This window comes from Falco rusticolus, chromosome 10 (assembly GCF_015220075.1).
Source record: "Falco rusticolus isolate bFalRus1 chromosome 10, bFalRus1.pri, whole genome shotgun sequence".
Lineage (NCBI taxonomy): Eukaryota > Metazoa > Chordata > Aves > Falconiformes > Falconidae > Falco > Falco rusticolus.
This window is the reverse complement of record NC_051196.1, coordinates 1,496,748-1,515,229: the sequence shown is the minus strand read 5'-3', so window position 1 is coordinate 1,515,229 and position 18,482 is coordinate 1,496,748.

The window sequence follows — 18,482 nt, the reverse complement described above, 5'->3', positions numbered from 1 at the left end:
TGAGTTATGAGAGGATCCACGAGTGTAATATTGTTAAAGGTCAGCCTAAACCTAATTTAAACTGGGGCTGTGTGACCTCCGCCCTTCATTTAATACAGTCATAAGGAACATTAGGCTGCAGATAGCTGGAACAATAGCTGCCTCCACCCCGAATTCCAGCCCCTGGCATTGCCTGCAAGGAGGGCTTGTGGAGGAGAGCAGGAGGAGGACTAGTAAAGGCAAGGACATGGCTAACCTGAGGATGGGGCAGCAGAAAGAGAGGGAGGCCTCTGGACCACAGCACTGACTGCCAAGGGGCTTGCAAAACCACAGCATCCCTGGAAGCATGTTGGTTTGAAAGTGGATGGGGCTGCAGCAAAGCATCACCCAAAACCATTGGAAATGCAATAAAAATAGCCCACCGCATCTTGTTTTTCTGACTGCTGTGGTCATCGGCTCGGCTCAGGAGAGAGATCGCACTTATGGGTAGCTGTTAAATTCGAAAGAAGCAAGGACAGTGTTCACAAAGCAGTCAGCCAAAGCGAGCTGAAACTACAGGAATCTGAAGCAGAAGCTGGAATAAAAGCCACATCTGAAATGTGCCCTGAAATGACCAGGGGATGCCTGGGACTCGGGGGGGAACCTCTGCGGCTGCAGCGGCTGTGGAAGCGGCCAGGCAGACTGCAAAGCCCCCTGACGGCGCTGCCCATCTGAGCTGATCAAAGTGGCTTGTGGGTGGCCACCAACACATGGTGATGGGCCCAAAAGCTTTCCAAGGAAAAGGGGAAGAACAGGGAAGCTTGGGCCAGCCTGGACCTTTGTAGGCAGGGATGCGAGCTTCAGCAAAGGCAGAGGAATTTAAATAGCTGCAGAAATGCAGTTCTCATGGGCCGGGGTGGATGTTAGAGATGCTCTGGGGAGCTGAGCTCTGCCGATACTTCCAGGGAAGGGGGTGTTTACATGACTTTTCCCTTCCTCCTCATCTATAATCCAAACAGGGGACAGGTCACCTAATCCCAGCTCAACCAGAGCACACTGTGATGCTCATTTGGCTTATTTCACATTTATGCCACAAGCAGCAAGGTGAGCTGAACGGGGATCTGAGGTGCGTGGTTCAGGTGCTGTGCCTACAGCATTACAAAGGTACCCCAGTTTGTGAAGCATCTTCTATCCCATACGTCTAAGGGTGAGGACAACTGGGAGAGATCAGACTGCTTAACCGATGTGCCCAGAAGATCTGGTCACCGCAGGCTGAGATGTCCAAGACGAGGCAAAAGGAAGGTGAGGGTGAGGGTGGGCCGTGGGTTTGGGTCTCCTGTCATTGAAGACTAGGAGAAAAAGTCATCCCCAGTGAGAATGGAGAGTGATTAGCCAGAGTCCTATACCCAGCTTCTTAATGACAGAGGAATAATTGCACTTGGCCCAGAGTGTTTTTCAGTAGCTTTAAGAAAGTGATACCTTCTGTTTTGCACAACCCAGGAACCTGGCAATAACACCATGTCCTTGGATGCTGCTAAAATATATTGATCCTGGGGCACACTAAACTGTTGGAACAGGGGAGATTCATCAGTGGAAGGGGATGTGATATATGGAAGGTCCCTACCTGAAATTCAAGTCAAAGAACTAAGAGTAGGAGAAATAATTCACCTGGGGCCCCTGGTCAACAAAAAGCAAACAAGAGCAGAGGCCAGGCAGGTCTGCTCAGGGCTGCTGGCACGCCTGGGTGGGGAGAACATTTTGGGCTGTGCTCCCAGCCCAGAGGGTTTCTGCTACAGGATTGTTATATGGGCAGGGGAAGAGCAGGATGCCCTTAGGCATCAGCAGAGGACATTTGGTTTGGTTTGGTTTGGTTTGGTTTTGCATTTTCAGAGAGGAAGAGGGACTTCTGTACCAGCTCCTGCCCAGATCTACCAAAGCCTTGGAGCACTCATTGGACTTAGGTGTTCAGGAGTGGTACTGGCAGGTGCGTCCAGAGGACCTGGAGGGTGCTGAGCATAGCAAAAATGAAGTTATTCCAACATAAGTTATTGCACTGTGCCAGAGGAATTTGTGACAGCAGTAAAAGACACAAGTGTTCTCACCCCTGTTTATACAGAGGACAAACTATGCATTTTTTGTGGGCTGGACAGACTTGGTATTCCTGTAGCACCTTTTAAAAGTCAACGTCCCCAGTGATTACAGAAAAGCTCCATCCTGAGCAGCCTCACTTGGCTCGAGAGGCTGCAGGAAGGAGAACGCAGAGTAGGGAGATGTCATGGTGGACAAGTGCAAGGTAGGAATTGCAAAAGTACAAATGATGTTCAGCGAGGGAAACCCGGTGGGTCTGTTTGTTGGGATGCCCAAAAAAGTGCAGCCCAAAAGAAGGAGGCCAAGGAGTCCCGTGGGTCAGACAATACCAGAAAGGGAGAGAAGCGTCTCCTTTCTCTCCACCATCTGTGGAGCAGCAGACATCTCTTGGTCATCCTTGGCTGCCAAAGTGGACCCCAGCTCGACTAACAGCTTCCTAAAAGGATTTCCAAGAAGGGTGGAATAGGGTAGATAAGGAGAAATGCCTGCTCTCTCCCCAGCTTCCTTTCATTGCAGAGGGAGCCTGGAAAGCTCCAAGTTTTGTCTGATTGTGTCAAAAATGCACAACAAATAGGGTAGCAGAGGAGGAAGATGGGTCTGTGCCTATATTAACAGCTAAGCACATCACCATTTCCTGTTTTCCCTATTTATTTTTTTTTAAAGCATTTCTATGAAAATACTCACTGGATTATCATGTGGAAGAAGTTCAGGCTCATTTGAGGACCAGCAGGTCCTTAAATGCTCCAGCATTTAAGCTCCAGCAGGTACAATTAGCTCTTCCAAGCACCAGGGGATGAAGTTGGCTCTTTACGGCACAGTGCAAATATGGGTCTGTCTCTGGTGGAGCAAGCTCTGGGTCAGAACAGCCTGCAAGAGACATGTTGTGGGAGGCGGTGGGGAACCCTTTGGACTAGAAGAAGCTCGTTGGGGCAAACCCTGCGCCCCATAGCTGTGTCCCTGCTGGGGGGGCTGGTGAGGATGCTCTGGGAAGGCAGCACTAGTAGTGGGTATCCTTGTGTCCCTGTGGAGCTGAGCAGCAGGAAGATGGGCTGCAGGGATGCCATCCACCTTTGAGCAGGAGCACACCGTGCCCTCTGAGTGTGTCTGTATCTCACTCCTCAGCATGGTACCCTGAGACCCACCACTTTGTTCTGCCCTCACTTGGAAAACTCAGGGTTCACCCTTAGAAGTGTTTTATCCTGCTCCTGGGAGCATCAGTATGGACTGATCAGTCTGGCTGTGTGTTGCTGGGTTCAAGCTCTTAACAAATTCTTCCTCAAAAAAAGAGACACAGCAGTTGTTGCTGAGATCCTCTCCAGCAGCTCCAACAGAGCAGCCATCGCTGAGCAGGCCGGTGGCAATGCCTGCAATAGGCCGTGCCAGAGCCGGATTCAGTCCTTGCACTGATTTTTCCTTGGTGCAGCTTCTTTCAGAGCTTCCCCTTGGCCTCGTCGTGCAGTCACCTTGCTCAGCAAAGCTGCCCAGGTGAGAAGGGCAGCATTTCCAAGCCTTTGGTGCTCGCTACTGATGCAGCTCACGTGTTTCAGGCGTGCCCTTTGGAGGTGCACGCTTTGAGCGCCTGCTCAGTACTCTGCAGAAAACCAGACACAAGAGCCAGCTGGAAATTGCACCCTGCAATGGGTTATTTTTCCAAGTGTCCGAGAGAGGCAACGACACTGCGCATGAAGGGCGATGCATTTTAGGGAATATACACGGGGCCCTTACTTGCCACAGAGAGGTGGAGTGGTGCAGATACATCTCTGTTGTGTAATTAATGGCTTTGAAAAAAAAAAACCCGAGCCTGTTGGCTAAGCCCAAATACCTCTGAGGGGTTCAGGAATCCCAGCTATGTATCTTTCAGGCGTTTCTTCCTCTGTTGTTTTTTTTCTTTTTCTTTTTGCATTGCTGCTGTGCTTCAGTGCAGGTCTTTGTTTGCAGCTCTCATTGTCTTCGGGCAGAGGGTTGGGGGGCAGCATCTCCCCCAGCCAGGGCTTCATCCTAATCAGGAATCCCTGTCTCCACCTCCATATTACCAGCCAGGCAGGGCACACCATCACCTCTTCAGGCTGGGGGCTTTTTCAGGCAGGGCTGCCAGGCCAAACCACCGGTGCTCTCAGGTCTGAGCTGAGCAGCGAAGACCCCAAAGGAGGATGTGGGGCTGGGGTCCCGCAGGTGGGTGCTGTGGGACGTGGGGCAGAAGGGGCAGAGCAGTGCTCACACATGGCTTCTGCACCCTGAGCACAGCTGCCTCTGCCACTGCATCCACACATCACCTTGGGCAAGTCACTTAATTTCCCTCTGGTTTGCATCCCCATCCATCAGCTTGGGGCGGGAATAAATCTGTCCTCCTTTGCCTAGTTCCTTTAGGAGCTGGGACTACCTACTGGTAGGGGGCTGGCAGTTTTCAGTAAGGTTCCCACTGCTCATACCCTCCCCTCATTCCCACTCCTGAAGCAGGTGACACAGGGACACTTTGTGCTGCCAGCATTCCCTCCAGACCACGCTGCCCTCCCTGTGGGTGATGGAAGCCCGTGAGGAGGTAGGAGGTATGGGCAATTTGTTTTCTCGCTTAAACAAAACACTCTCTCATAATCGTAACGAAGGAGGGGAGGCAACCACACTTGACAAAGCAGCTTACACTAAGAACGCTTCACTAGAAATGTTTATACTCCACTGCTGAAAAATCCACCGAGCACGGCAATAGTGTGGCACAGCACTGGCAGAGCAGAGGCAGCGAGCTGCGGATTGTGCCCTGAGCCAGATCCCAGCCAGCATGGGCTTGGGGATGTCACCAGCTTGTGCTGGCACAAGGCTCCCAGGGTCTCTCACATGGGGACAGCAGGTGGGGGGACCAGGGAAAGTACACGGGGATGGCTTTGGGCTTCCTGAATGTGGCTCTGCCTGGGATCATGCACCCTCAGAAGCCTTCTGTCAGTCGTTGGGGGCTATTTAACCTCCAGGGAGAGGTGTATGGATGGGGTTGGCATCTCCAAGGAGGACTGCAGGGCAAATAGGTATAATGTAATCCTGTGTAATGGGAGGGGAAGTTTTTTTTTATGGTGCCGGTTATGCTCCAGAAAGGCTCTGGTGGGAGAAGCAAGGGTGGTTTCGTAGGGATCCCAGCGCTCCTGGAGCAGCAGACCTCATGGGGTAGGACCCTTGGTAGGATCCTTGGTAGGACCCTTAATTAGCTAAGGTAATTACTAATTACCAGGGAGGTAAGCCCCACCAAAAAAAATGCATCTAGCTTTTCAAAGCAGCAGGTGGTATGCTTGCGTAGCATGTGCAGGCGTGAGCGTGTGTGCACACGTGCATTTTTGTGCTGAGGGGGAAGCAAGTGCTCAGCTAAGTGGACAGAGCCAAACGGCAGGTGATCGAGATGCTACCCCCTATTTCTGGGGACCCCACTTGAGTCCCCGTCCCTTCATCAGCCGAAGGTAACAGGCTCCACAAAGGCCCTCCATGAAATGCCGCTGCAAGCCCCGAAGTCAACAGGCAAAGGGTTAACCGAATTCCCAAGGCAGGTGGGAGCACGAGTCAGGCTGGGTGATATCACAGACATGTTATTTGAAAAGCTAAGAAATTGTGGAATTCCTCACCTAATCCAACTTCCCCACAGTTTAAAGAAAACTGCAACACAAGATATCGCAACGGCCAAGGGAGACCCCCCACGAACCTTCCCCTGTGTGATCCAACCGTGGATGTACGCGCCATCAGCCGCCTCCCATGGTGCGAGGCTCCCAACCTTCAGCGTGGGATGCAGCCCGTGGGATGCAGCCCCTATAAGCAACCCCCTAACGCCTTGTCCCATCCGAGCTGCAGGTGGCTCCTCCATCCCTGTGGCACTGCTTGTGTGCGAGGCATGGCCCTCCCTCAGCCCGCGAGGGATCCCTGCCGTTCCCTGAGCTGAGTGCCCGGGCACGCTGCTCACCCCACAGCAGCCAGAGTCATTAAAGCACCTGCGTGAACGAACGTTCGATAAGACAACACAGAAATCGGTGGAAATAACGCTCTTGACTTCAGCAGGCCCTATTTAGGGCATTCCTAGTTATGAGAGGGGGCTGCAGTGAGCCTCTGTAGCTACGCAAATACCTGGACATGATTAATGATGAGCAAGTGTAATTACAGCAATGGAAATTGCATCCGTGGTTCAAATCTGCCTGCCACTCCTCCTTTATTTTTCCAGATGGGTCTCTTGCTGAGCCATCTCAGTCCACCAGGTAGCTCTTCATGCAGAAGATTTTTTTGTTTGTTTGTTTGCCTGGAAGTTGTGTAGATTTTTGTTTAGATTTTTTTGCATTAATGGTAACCATTTCAAATATGCACAGATCACACGGGTGTTTTTTAGTCAAAACAAGCACAGTAACCACAAGAGGTGCCAGACTGGAACAACCTCTTCTCCACTAACCTAATCCAAAGGGAAAAAAAAGAAAAAGATGCTTTCCAGAGATAGAATGAATTCCTTTGTCTCTGTGCTTGAAATAAGGAGAGAGAGAAAAATCAAGCAGTGAATAGCAGGCATCCCCTAAAAGGGGCTTTCAAGGGGAAGTTGCTTTCCCTCCAGGACACCTCAGTGTTGGAGCTGGGGAATTATTTCAGGCCAGACCTGCTGGGTCCCATGGCAGCGGACGTTGTCGGAGGCGATGAGCGCCTGCAACTACTGCTTCTCACAAGCTGCTTCGGTACTCGTTTCTGGGTGACCCTCTCTGCTTGCAGTGAGTCAGCCCAGGGGCTCCAGGCTCATCCGGGCAGGCTGAGTACTGCCCTCGCTCCCTAATTAACTTACATGAGTGTCATCTCATATTTGCCCGAGTCACTGGCATGTTTCAAGAGCTCCCAACCCAACCCCTGGTGAGACCCCACTCACCCTGCCCCATGCCAGAACCGTCTTGGGGAGGGAGTATTTCTGGGGATGCCACACTGGTCCCCCCACACGCAGTAGTGCAGTCGGGGCACAAAACCCCTCCAGTGGCTGATGCCTGTTTCGTGGACATTTTCTCCCACCCACTGCCGCCCTTGCCGTTCCCGTTCCCAAAGACCCACATGAAAAGCAGTAATAGCATTGCCGGGATATACAAAGTAAAAGATGACTCACTGCAAAGCCCTTGCTCCCACCTTCGGGAGGCAACCAGATAGGGAGCAGTCTCCTGGGGAAGGGGGATGGAATTTAAGTCAGACTGATTATTTTTTTTTTTCTGAAAACCTTTCATTTAGTCTAAACAACCACCCTGGGTTGTCGGCTTTTGAATTGAGCGAGATTTTCTGGGCACAATTCTGCCAGGATAGCAACAGCTGGAGCCAGGTTCTGGTCTTCAGAGTGGAAACAGCCCCAGACCCCCACAATAATATGGGAAACCAGCTCTTGAGCTTCACTAATTGCTTTGGAGGGTCCGCCCCGGCTGATGGGTAACTCATGGGGGGGGGGGGCCTCAAGAGCCAGGGAAGAATGGTGCTACTCTGCAAAGGGGCTGCATTGGTCGCACAAGGCCACCACGGGAGGCTGAGGCAGAGGAAGGGTTTTCCACCGTGCTTGGAGGGGTTTGGCAGTGATTCCCACCTTCTGGGCTGCTCTTCTCCCTGCCACTGGCAGGTGGCCTCCGGCTACAAAACATGCCAGCCCCTGTGACCTGCCTCTCTCTGCTCACCGGTTTCCCGCACCAGGATCGATCCTGTGATGCTTTTAAAAGACCACTTGCTCGGGGTGAGAGCGTTGTGAGCTCTTAAGCCCAGAGGGAGGATGGAGCTCCCTTGCAGGCAGCAGCATCCCTGCAGCCCAAACCTTGCAATGCCCCAGGCATGGGGCTCCCACGGCTGTGGGGTGGGAGGTGGAAGGTACCGGCAGGAGGATGCAGGAGCTACTCCGGCCAGACACAAGGGGCCGTGGGGTATGAGCACTTCGCTCGGTTTAACCTGGCCACGCTCCAGCTGGCTTCGGCGTTCGGTGCCTGGCTGGGAAAGCAGCGCTGCCACACATTTACCCGAACAGCGGCTACTTTCTCACCTGCCTCTGCTCCAGCTTTGCCACAGGAGCCAGCCTCCCCACCACAGCCTGGTGTTTTTATAGTAGGAGCTGCTGTGGGGCTCTCTGACAGCCACTTCCCCCCGGGGCGTCCTTCCAGGGGCTATTCCAGGCTCTGCAGCCACCCTGCCACAGCCTGCGACTTTGTGACTTTTGTCAGGAAGGAAAGAAAGTGATGCTGAACACAGCGATGCTGGTGCTGCTGATCACAGCTCTGCGATGAAGTCAGGGGACCTTCGCTGGTGCGTTGAAGCTCACTGTGCCCCAGCGAGTGCCCAAGCAGGGTGCATGTGCTGGTGACCGTGTCTCTGTGGGCTGCCCAGAGGATACACTCTTTGGCAATCAGAAATAGTCAGATAAAAATGGTTTGTAGCACAGGTTTTGTTTACAGAGGCATGGTGTGGCAGTCAAGGGGAAAGGCATCGCCCCAGGGCTCCCACTGCTCTGGGGGATGAAGTCTTCTCCCGCTTCTGTACCGGGCATGGGGTTCTGTCAAAAAGGGAATTTCTATCAGCACATGTGGAGAATATTACAGACTAAGGCTGATTTTAGAGAGCTGCTCATATCTAAAATGGGTTTGCTGACAGCTTGGTTGTGCTTACTGATTTGGAGCTAACCGTAACAGAAGTCCAAACAAATCACTGCTTGAGCCATTTTGCATTAATTTTTTTTCTTCTATTCCATCACAGCTTTTGCCATCCCATCTTCCTGAAGGCCTCCTGGTCCTGGTTTGCGTGAGTAAGGTAGGCTCAGGCTTTGAAGGAGTCACCCACATTGCAAGGAAATGATGGCTCTCTGCTCAGTTTTTATTTTGAGCAGCTATAAACTGGAAATACCAGGCTGTCTTGGGCCAAGGCATCACCACCTGAAAGCTGGAACCAGCTAACAGCACACAAGATAGTCGGAGAGGCAGAGAGTGTCTTCTGCTGCAGAGCTGCATGAGATCTCTCCTGACCCGGGAGGAAGATGAATTGGAGAGCAAGTGCAGGGAGGAGGGAACTTTTCCTTCTCGGGGATTTATTCTCCTTATTTGATCCTGGCTTTGGGAAGGGAACAGTAACATCGGCAGGCTGCCTGGGCTGGTGGCAGGGTTCACTGCCACATCTCAGCTGTGAGAGGGTGTGGGCTGCAAAACAGGGTTGTTTTCCAGCAGAGATCTTCCCTGCTCGTGGCTCTGCCTTCATCCATGTATGCTTGGCCCTGCAGAGGAGCCCCTCACAGCAATAGCATCACTCCCTGGTGGCTCCCACACCCCCTCTTTGTAGGGTGTAAATGCTTACTGCCACCCCCACCTTCTTCTTAGGGGAGGGAGCAGAAAGAGGGGTCTGAGGCACCAGCGAGAGCATCAGGCACAGGAGAAGCTTCAAACACAGGTTTTGAGTGGAGAAAAGGGGATTTTCTACATGCCATGGCCAGAGAATGGCACCCAGCTGCTCCCAGAGCAGGCACCTGACAGTTGGCTGAGCAACCAGGTCCCATTGAACAAACTTCATCTTCCACGGGTTCAAGCGGTGCAAATCTCCCGTGTCGACAGCTGAACTATCCCGCTGAGTAGTTGCCTCTTGCTCACCAACCACCACCCCAGACCAGACTTAACTTTACCTTCCAGACGTTAAATCTCATAAGGTGTTTGGCTACTGTGCACCGTGAGGATTCTTCTCACACCCACCATCTCAGTTGTGACCAAGTCTCTCTCAACCCTTTTTCAGTTTAGTAGGGTGAGCTTCCTTGATCTCCAGTAGACAGGCAGGTTTCAGGCAGGGCAGGGCATTCCTGCTGCTCTTTTCTGCCTCTTTCCCCAGCTCCCTTTTATCCCTGATACATTTTGCAGTGAAAATGTGGCCCATTGTCTCTTATCAGGCTTGCAATAGGCTTTGCAAGTGGTGTTAATCAGCCCGTGGCTGTGCTCACCATACACATCTTCCCAACACCCAATGCTCCGCTTTCCCTGTGTAACCTCACTCTGCAAGTGATTTAATGACATATTTATCTGATCCACATCAGGATTCCCTCCTGGGCTTGTCCTAACTCAATCCCAGGGACACCTGACTTCGTTACATTACTCTCTCCAGTTGCTGATCTGCTTAAAGACAAGTTGCAAAATTGCCCGTTGGTGCTTGAAGAGCCTTCGTTTAAAAACCTGGGGGATCCACACAGTTAGGAGGGGACAGGGCACGAGTCTTTGCCTATGTGTATTTGGGTAACTAATTATATTTCTATTATTGTCTGTGAGTGGAGAGGTCCCCCCACCACTGAGGCATTTTATGGAGAATAATTTAGATCCTTTTCCTAAGATAAGAGGCTGTTACAAGATACTACCAGATGTTAAGTCTTTAATTCACTAACGTAATACAAATTAGCTGTGTGTTGCTCCGTTTGGCCTAAATTCAAACAAAGCTCTGCCTAAAACCCTCAGCTGGTGGGCAGAGCCAAGCCCAAGCTTCCCACGCTCCCAGCCCACCAAGTCTCTCCCGGGTCCAGCACCGACGTGAGGCACAAGGACTGAGCTGATGTTGGGATGGAGGTACAAATTGCTTTGGAAATAAAATGCTACAGGAGTGATTCCTTAATAATTGAGTTGCAGCAATGACTTCGGTCGGAAAGCAATTGTAAGAGCTCAAAGCCAGACTGAATTAATAGGGGGATTTCGCTTGACAGCTTGGAGCAGGCACTGCAAAATGACCCGGTTCTAAGAGGCTCAAGCATGTCCCTCGCTGGGGATCCTCATCTCTGGCTCACCCAGAACCTGAGATCTGCAGGAGGGTTCGTGGCAGATCCATTCCCCCATCCTCTCACAGCTGAGCATCACCAGGCTGGTGGCTGAGCCAGGGCCAACCTTTTTTGTTCCTGTGCCCTGTCGCTCCGGCCAGGCTTTCACACATTTCCCCAGCACTTCCCAAGCCGTGGTGGTGCGTGGCTGAAGCTCTGAACCCTCCGCTCCCTCTGCTGGCTACAATATCATTTCATAACCGCTCGTGAGGGCCTCATCCCTGCTGGGAAGAGATGCCAGCTGGGGCAATGGGTATCCCCAACAGCAGAATAGCTGATCAAAGCTGTGTCACGGCTAAGGAGGACCGTGTTCCCATGAAATGCCTTGTGAGCCAGGCAGGAATGAGGGTTTCAGCACCAGCCCAATGGTAATGCTGGATGGGGAGACATCCCAGCTTTGTTTGAAACCTTGATATTTATATATTCAGGATATATATGGCCATTCTTCAGTGCCAGGGTGATCTGGGAGAGCCCAGGGTTTTGTTGCATAGCACAGGCTCTTTGGGCCAGGAGGTTACTGTGGACTGAAACCTAGGTCTGCTCAGAAGAGGACTTCTGACTTGAAAACATGTCTATCTGACCCAAAACACTCCACAGGTACATGCTGCATCAGAGGAAATATGGGGCAGGTAAAGTTTCCCCAGAGCATACAGCAGCGAGGTGCACGGCAGGGTGGGAGGGTGAGGGTGCCCTGGGGTGGGAGAGCTGGGCTGGTGGTCCCAGCTTCAAGAGCCCAGAGGAGCAGAAAGGCAATCAAAACTGTCCTTGGAGCAATGCCACCTTTAAACAAAGACCAGAGCAAGAGCAGCATCAACCCACTCGTCATCACTTCAGGCCACTGGCCATGCCAGTGAGGGCTGGCATCCCCGTTGGGAGCTGCCGGGGGGCTGGTGGGCACTTTGCTCGCATTGCTGCAGCCATCTCCCCACTGCCCCGGCTCCGCGTGTCCCATGGCCTTGGCACACAGTCTTACTCCAGCATCACATCTCCAGCGAGCTTTTCTCCAACACCCTGCACAGCCTGTATTTATTGTCCTTCCCCCTCCCTGACCTGGGGGGTCCCTGGTGCCCAGGCCACCTTGCCCTGCCCCAGGATGCTGTCAGGCAGCTGCAGGCAGGGGTGCCGGGTCCAGCTGTGGGTACCCTGCACTCCATCCCCTGGACGGGAAGGCCGTCGCAGGAATCTGGCTTTAACAGATTCCCAGCATTTTTGTGGTGCCCTATTTTGGTGACAGAGCCACAGATAATTGCCTTGCTCTGAACAGATATGTGAAACCTCAGGATCTTTTCCAGGTTGTGAGGACTGTGAAGCCCAACAGGAGAGGATGAATTCCTCAGGAAAGGTTCCAGAAACTAAAACTACACACAGGCCAAAGGAAGAAATTGGGATGTAAAAAACCTTTTTGGAGATGAAGAAGGCACAGCGATTCAAGGTTAGCAAGGGCCAAGGTGAATGGCTTGGAAGTCGCTCCCAGTCCTATGTTCTTAAATGGGATGCGCAGCGAAACGGGGCAGTCAAAGCAACAGCTCTGCGGGGTAAAGATTAAGGGCAAGCATCTCGAGAATGACATCGGGGCTCTGTAGTCAAAACCATAAAGGAAAAACGGGCATGACGTCAGTGCTTGGTGCCGCTCGGCATCCCCAGGGTGAGGTCAGCGATCTTGCAGGAGCAAAGGAGCTGCCGGTGGAGCATTTTCTGAGGGAGGGGGTTGGCCTTTGGCAGTCCTCCCACCTCCTTGGTGTAAGCCAGGCTGGGCCAGGTGCCCGCTCCCTACCCCGGCTGCATGAGCCAGAGGGAGACCTCATCCCCTCCCACCGCAATCTTCTCACCACCGAGAAGCACGGCTGCTTTGCTCAGCCAGAATGCACGTGGGTGCAGGACACCTGCCTCGTAACACCTGCACCGGCACTAGGGCTGAAAAATAACCTGCCTGCATTTCATCAAAATGTCGTGGGGTCAGGCTTTTTTCCTCATTTGGGGTTGAAATTCACTATTTCAGGACAAGGTGTCAGCTTTTGGAAAAATGTGGCCCGTTTTAGGTTGCAGACATTTAAAAAGCAACTGAAAAAACAATTTCAGAAGCGGGAGAGAAGCACACTGTGGTTTGCACCCTGGGCATGCTTTTCCCAGGCGTGGGTCAGGTCTCAAGCTGTTTCACTGTGATTTTTCTCTCACCACTGAAATCAGCGGAAGCCCAGGGTCCAAGACAGCATATACTGGGGAGAAGTTTTAAAACTCCCCCCAAACGTTCCCATACCAAGTAGGAAAAGCTGGAAACTCGGGTGTGCAAGATCTGCTGGCAGGCATGTCTGCAGAGCCAGGACCCTGCTGGGTCCCAGCCTCCAAAGCGGAGGAAGTTTCTGATAAGTGGAAAAAAGGGTAGAAATTGTTTCCATTGAAACTTTCACAGAATGGTTTATTGTCAGTGTAGGGTGGGTGGTGTCATTTTTATTTTATTTTCCATTTTCTGATTGGAAAAGAGGAAGCTGCGTTATTTTTTGACAGAAAAGTTACATTTCAGAAGTTGGCAGTTCTGTAAAACACCCTCCCACCCACCCAAAATCCAGTGTTACAAAGCACAAATGGCGACAACCTGGAAATCAAAAGCTAAATTTGTTTCTGTTATCCATTTTCTTTCGAAATCTGAAAACATGTCATGGGCAATTTTGGCATAGGCAACCACGTGCATCCTGGAAATCCTGGCATTTGCCAGACAGGAAAAAAGTGCCGTATTTTGGCTGGCTCTTCCAGCAACAGAAAGGAGGCTGGAGGAGCCCAAATGGTTCATCCACCTCCTGCTGCCACTCCTGAAGATGGCTGAAGATGGAGGGAAGGGATTAAGGCTCGGATAATTTCCTTGTGCGCTCCTACGGGCTTGCCTTGCTTCCCGTTACTGTCCCGGATCTGCTTCTCCTTGCTCTTCCCAACAGGACCCGGGGGGGATGCGAGAGCCAGCCTGGCATTGGAAAAAAACATCCTCCTTCCTCCCGGTGGCATGCAGGAATAATTCACCCAGAGGCAATGTGCTGGCAATGGCTTTCCAGATCAATTTATAGCCTGACCTAAAGCTTTCTTCCTGCCCGGGGTGAAAGGAGAAGGAAGAAAGGCTATTTTTTGTTCAGAAAAGGTGTCTTTGGTGAGGTCAGTCTACATCAGAGGGAATTTGAGGTGTTAACACTGAATCTGCTCAGTGCGTGCTTTCCAACTCGAGTCATCGTTGCAAGCCAGTTATTAAGGAATCAAACTGCAGATAAAGAGAGAGGCTGTATGCAGGTTTAAAATTTCCTAAAAAGCTGATAAGACGGTTTAAAAAAAGAAATAAATCCCAAGGTATAGTCTGGCTATTTCTTTTATAAAGTGAATCTATGAGGTCCCAGGGGTAATAGAGAGCATTCTTCTATCTGTGGCTTCCTGGAAAAGGAAATAATACAGTGGGATTAGCTCCTGGAAAGTGGCAGCCTTCCCTTCCTCTCCAGATAAGCCAGGGCAGCACAGCCCATCCAGCAACCCAGAGGACATGGTCTGTCACCGGGCCACCAGGCAGCCCAGCAGTCAGTGCCTGCAGTGGCTCCCCTCCATTCCCGTTCTGGAGCACATCGCTCCCCTTCCCTCGGAGCCGGGGCAGAGCTCTGTCGGGTAAGGGATGACGCACGCAGGATACAGGGGCAACTTTGGTCCTTTTTTTCTAGGCAGTGTCAACAACTCAGCAGCCCAAAGAATTTGTCTTGCAATCCCCTCTGTGGCTCAGCTTTCAATTCTCTATTCAAGCAGCATGAATGAACCGAAGCCTTTATTTGCATTCTCTTCAAATTGCCCTCCACCGCTAGCATGAGACCTTTGGAAGTTTGTTGCAAGAGTAGCAGAGCCAAGATATTTTAGCCGGGCATGATGCCCCACCGCTACCGCAAAAATCACTTCAAAGCAACTGCTGAGTCAGAATAAAGGGGGCTGGATGAATTTCCTTCCCAACGATCACAATGCAAAGCCCGGCAGGAGGAGGAGTGGGGAGGGAGGTCAATGGATGTAGCATTCCCTGTCCCTGAGTCACTTCTCCTGCAGGAATTCACAAGATCTAGCATCTCCCAAGCACTTCTGAGAGCAAGGCATGGCCTGGACAAGGGCACAGGGATTTGAGGGAGACTTTGTAAAGAAATCTCATCCTGGACCACAGTTAAGGACACCCTGCGCTGTTGCCCATCCTCAGGTTTGGGTGGGGTAGGGGTCTAAAGCTGCCTTCCCTGCCGCAGTGCAGAGTCAGCGAGCCAGCAGCATCACGTTTGCAAGCTGAGGAGCCGTGTGCTCTAGTGTGGAAAGTGCGTGGGGTTGCCTTCAGGCTTCCTTCCCTGGAGTCCCACAAAAAAGGGGGAAAAGAACCTTTGTTCTTTGGCCTTCACCTTGCTGCAGCTTTTAAAAAGTGAAGAGCTGGCCCTTTATGTTATTTTCAGTTCTGGAAAGCAAAGCGTATTCATAAGGACTTTTTTTTTAAAGATTTTCTACAGGTTTCAAATTGATGTGGTATTTTCTCCTGCACCTCCTGGGGAGCGGTGTAGCTCATGGTATGCCTTACACCTCCAGGACAGCTCTAGCTTTGGGGAGGAAGGGAGCAATGGCAACCGCATATTTTCTGTAGAGCACTCAGACTGCCAGCATCCCCAAAGGGGACATGAGGCCATCTCTTCCTCCCCGACCCTAGGTGGTCACCAGCCCCTCCCCTTCTCCACCAAGGGACCTGCTGATGCCTTTTCCCAGGGGGCACAAAGGCAGTGGAATGGTGGAGAATGTCCATCACGGCCCCTTTCTGCTCCTCACACTTCTCTCTTCTGCTCAAGCCCTGGGTAATCACCAGCTGGGCCCCTGGTGCATCCAGACCCCCACCTCACCAAGTATCCAAACCTGCCGAGGAAATACTGGACCGCATCTTGAGCTGGGTACAAGAGGATGGTCCTGCCCGATCTTAAGATTTCAAAACAATTCCCACTCTGCATTTACTGAAACCTCCTGGAATTTTTCAGCAGAAGGAGAAGAGTCCACCCCGGGGTAGCCCAGAGCCTGGCAGTTAGTGTGTGGTCTTGGGCAATCGGGTGCAGAGGATGAAATCACTGCTCTGATGATTGCAGAGTGGCACCTGAACCTCCTGCATCCCTTCTTCCCTTCGAATCCTGCCTTGCTAAAACCAGTCTGGTCCTGTGGGAAGTGCTGATTTCGATGAATCAACATTTTCCAGCAAAAAACGTGGCATTTGGAATTTCCCAACCAGTCCTAATTGAGAGCATTCAGAAAAAGCAAACAAACAAACGAGCAAACCAAACAATGGCAGAGAGCAGGAAACGAGCTGGGCATCTCCGAAGAGCTGTCCTTGCCTGAGCATTGCTGCTGGGGCTGGAGTGCCAGCAGATAAACAGTCCTGGGGGGGGATGCAGGAATCGCACCCTGTTACAGCAAGTGGCTGCTGGTCCTTTTGGTGCTGAACACACGCAGGCTCTCTCTGCAAGGCAAGGTGAAGCTCTGATATTACAAATGATGGCTCTAGACTGCTCCAGTCTGTGCCTGTCCTTGGCATGACACATGTGCCCCATTCCTGGAGAAGCCGGAGGTATCTCCACAGATGTGGCTATGTCCCTTTTCTTCCAGCTGTTTCCATCACCACTCAGCATCACTTGGAGAAGCGCTAGCACCAGGCTGGCAGTAGTTACTCAGTTACTCAAGGCTCCTCCTACACCACCTCTTTCTCTTCCAGTAGTCGTACTTCCAACCTTTCCCATCAGCGGACCCGTACAATTTGGTCAGGTAGCTACAGATGGAAATCTCAGATTTGTACTAGAAAGTCTCCGTCTTGTCTCAGAAGGACCCCTCTGCTCACCTGCTTTCTGTGGACCCCTGACGATGAGTGCAAGATCTTGGTCCTAGGTGATGCAGGACAAGTCCAGGTGACTCCAACAAGTCTTGGGTATTTGGCTGTGGAGGGCAGCACTTCTCTTGGATGAGCTTTCCCTCCAGACCATGCAAGCAGACCCAGCACTCTACTTTTGGGATCAGGGTGGCATTTCCTTGGAGCGGATGGATGTGAGGGATTGTTGGAACTTCATTGCATGCCTGAATATGACAGTGGCCTTACCATGAGCAACAGATCTACTGTTTTCACTGCAGTAACATCAGTGCTGATCTCATGGGGCACCAGGACAGGCAGAAGAATTGTTTCTAGGGACTCCCCTTTAGAAACCACCGGGGCTATGTGCTGTGAGGTTTGGTAGGAGCCAAGTAGCTCAGAAACAGCAAACCTCTTGCCATGCTTTCATAACTACAGGGTTTTGGCCCAAGACTGCCTGTCACAGTTGCAAGCTCTGCTGCTGCTGGGAATATTCAGCAGGGCCCAGAGGAAGGGCTGATGGAGAGGGATGGAAGGGTGGTTGCGGGGAGCAACACCAGCAGGGCGACACTGGTGTGGCACCTGCAGGAGGGGGCCCCTGTCACAGGCTCTTGGATGCATCAAGGGACCCCGTGGGGAGGTCACTGTGGGGAATCGCTGGTGCTTCCTGATTTCCTGTTTGATGGCTGTGTCTCCTCAGCAGCTCCTCCGGCTGCTTTTCCCAGCCCTTCAGTCTGTGTTGGTTTTGCCAGTTTTGTGCTCATGATCGGAGCAGGCCCAATGCATCCTGGCAGGGATGAGATGGCAGCTTTCATCTGCACGGCTCCGCTGGAGGCAGTCAGTTCTGGTTTGGGAAAAGAGGCTGTTAAAACCACAGCCTCCTCTCAGACCAGCTTTCAAAACCTGCCAACAGCAAAGTACAGGTCCCCATGGGGACCTCCTGAACGGTTTCCACCACACAGGCATGGGAGTCCCTCGGCAGAGGGGACATGAGCCTTCCCTTCACGCGCTGCCAACCCAGCCAGCTGGCATTGCAGTGGCACCTTGTCCTCCCAGAAAGCGGCAGTTTTGGGGACAGATATTTGGAAGGGGTTTGCAGCAACAGGAGCGGGGATGCTGCCCTGAGATGCCCAGCTCATGGCCAATACATTCAAAACTCCTTTTGGATCAAATCCACTTTCTGCCTGTGACTTGTCAAATACTTGTGAACGACAAGCACATCCCACAGCAGGGACTCTGCCTGGGCCTCCACAAGCAGAAGGGGGAACTGGACACACTTTCTAAATTGGTCGTGGCGGTCATCCACGATTTTTCTGGGCACAATTAATAGGTGACTTAATTCTTTGCTTAATCTGAACTGTTTCCATTACGCAGCTGAGGAAGTTTGGTCTCCCAGCTGCCTGGCTATATTTGGGCTGTGAGCTGCAGGAAGTTGATTAGCATGACATTGCCACAGATATTCCCCTGTAATGTTTCCCTGAAAAAAGAAATCTCATTCAGTCCTCCCTGCCTTCTCCTCCTCGTGCCCCGGATACTGGGGGTACCGGCTGCTCTGCGTACCCACTCTGGTGCTGTGCCATCCTCCTCCTTCCCTCTTTCCCTCCCTCCCTCCCAGGGACTTCATTTGGATTGCAGAAGGGTAGTGTGAAGTGATGGATGGCTCCAGGACCTTTTAAAACCGCCTTACCCAAGCATGGAGAAGGACACCCTAAAGCACACATCACTGCCCCTTCCCCAAGATGTGGACACATGACTGGACACAGTCCTTTGAATAGATCCACA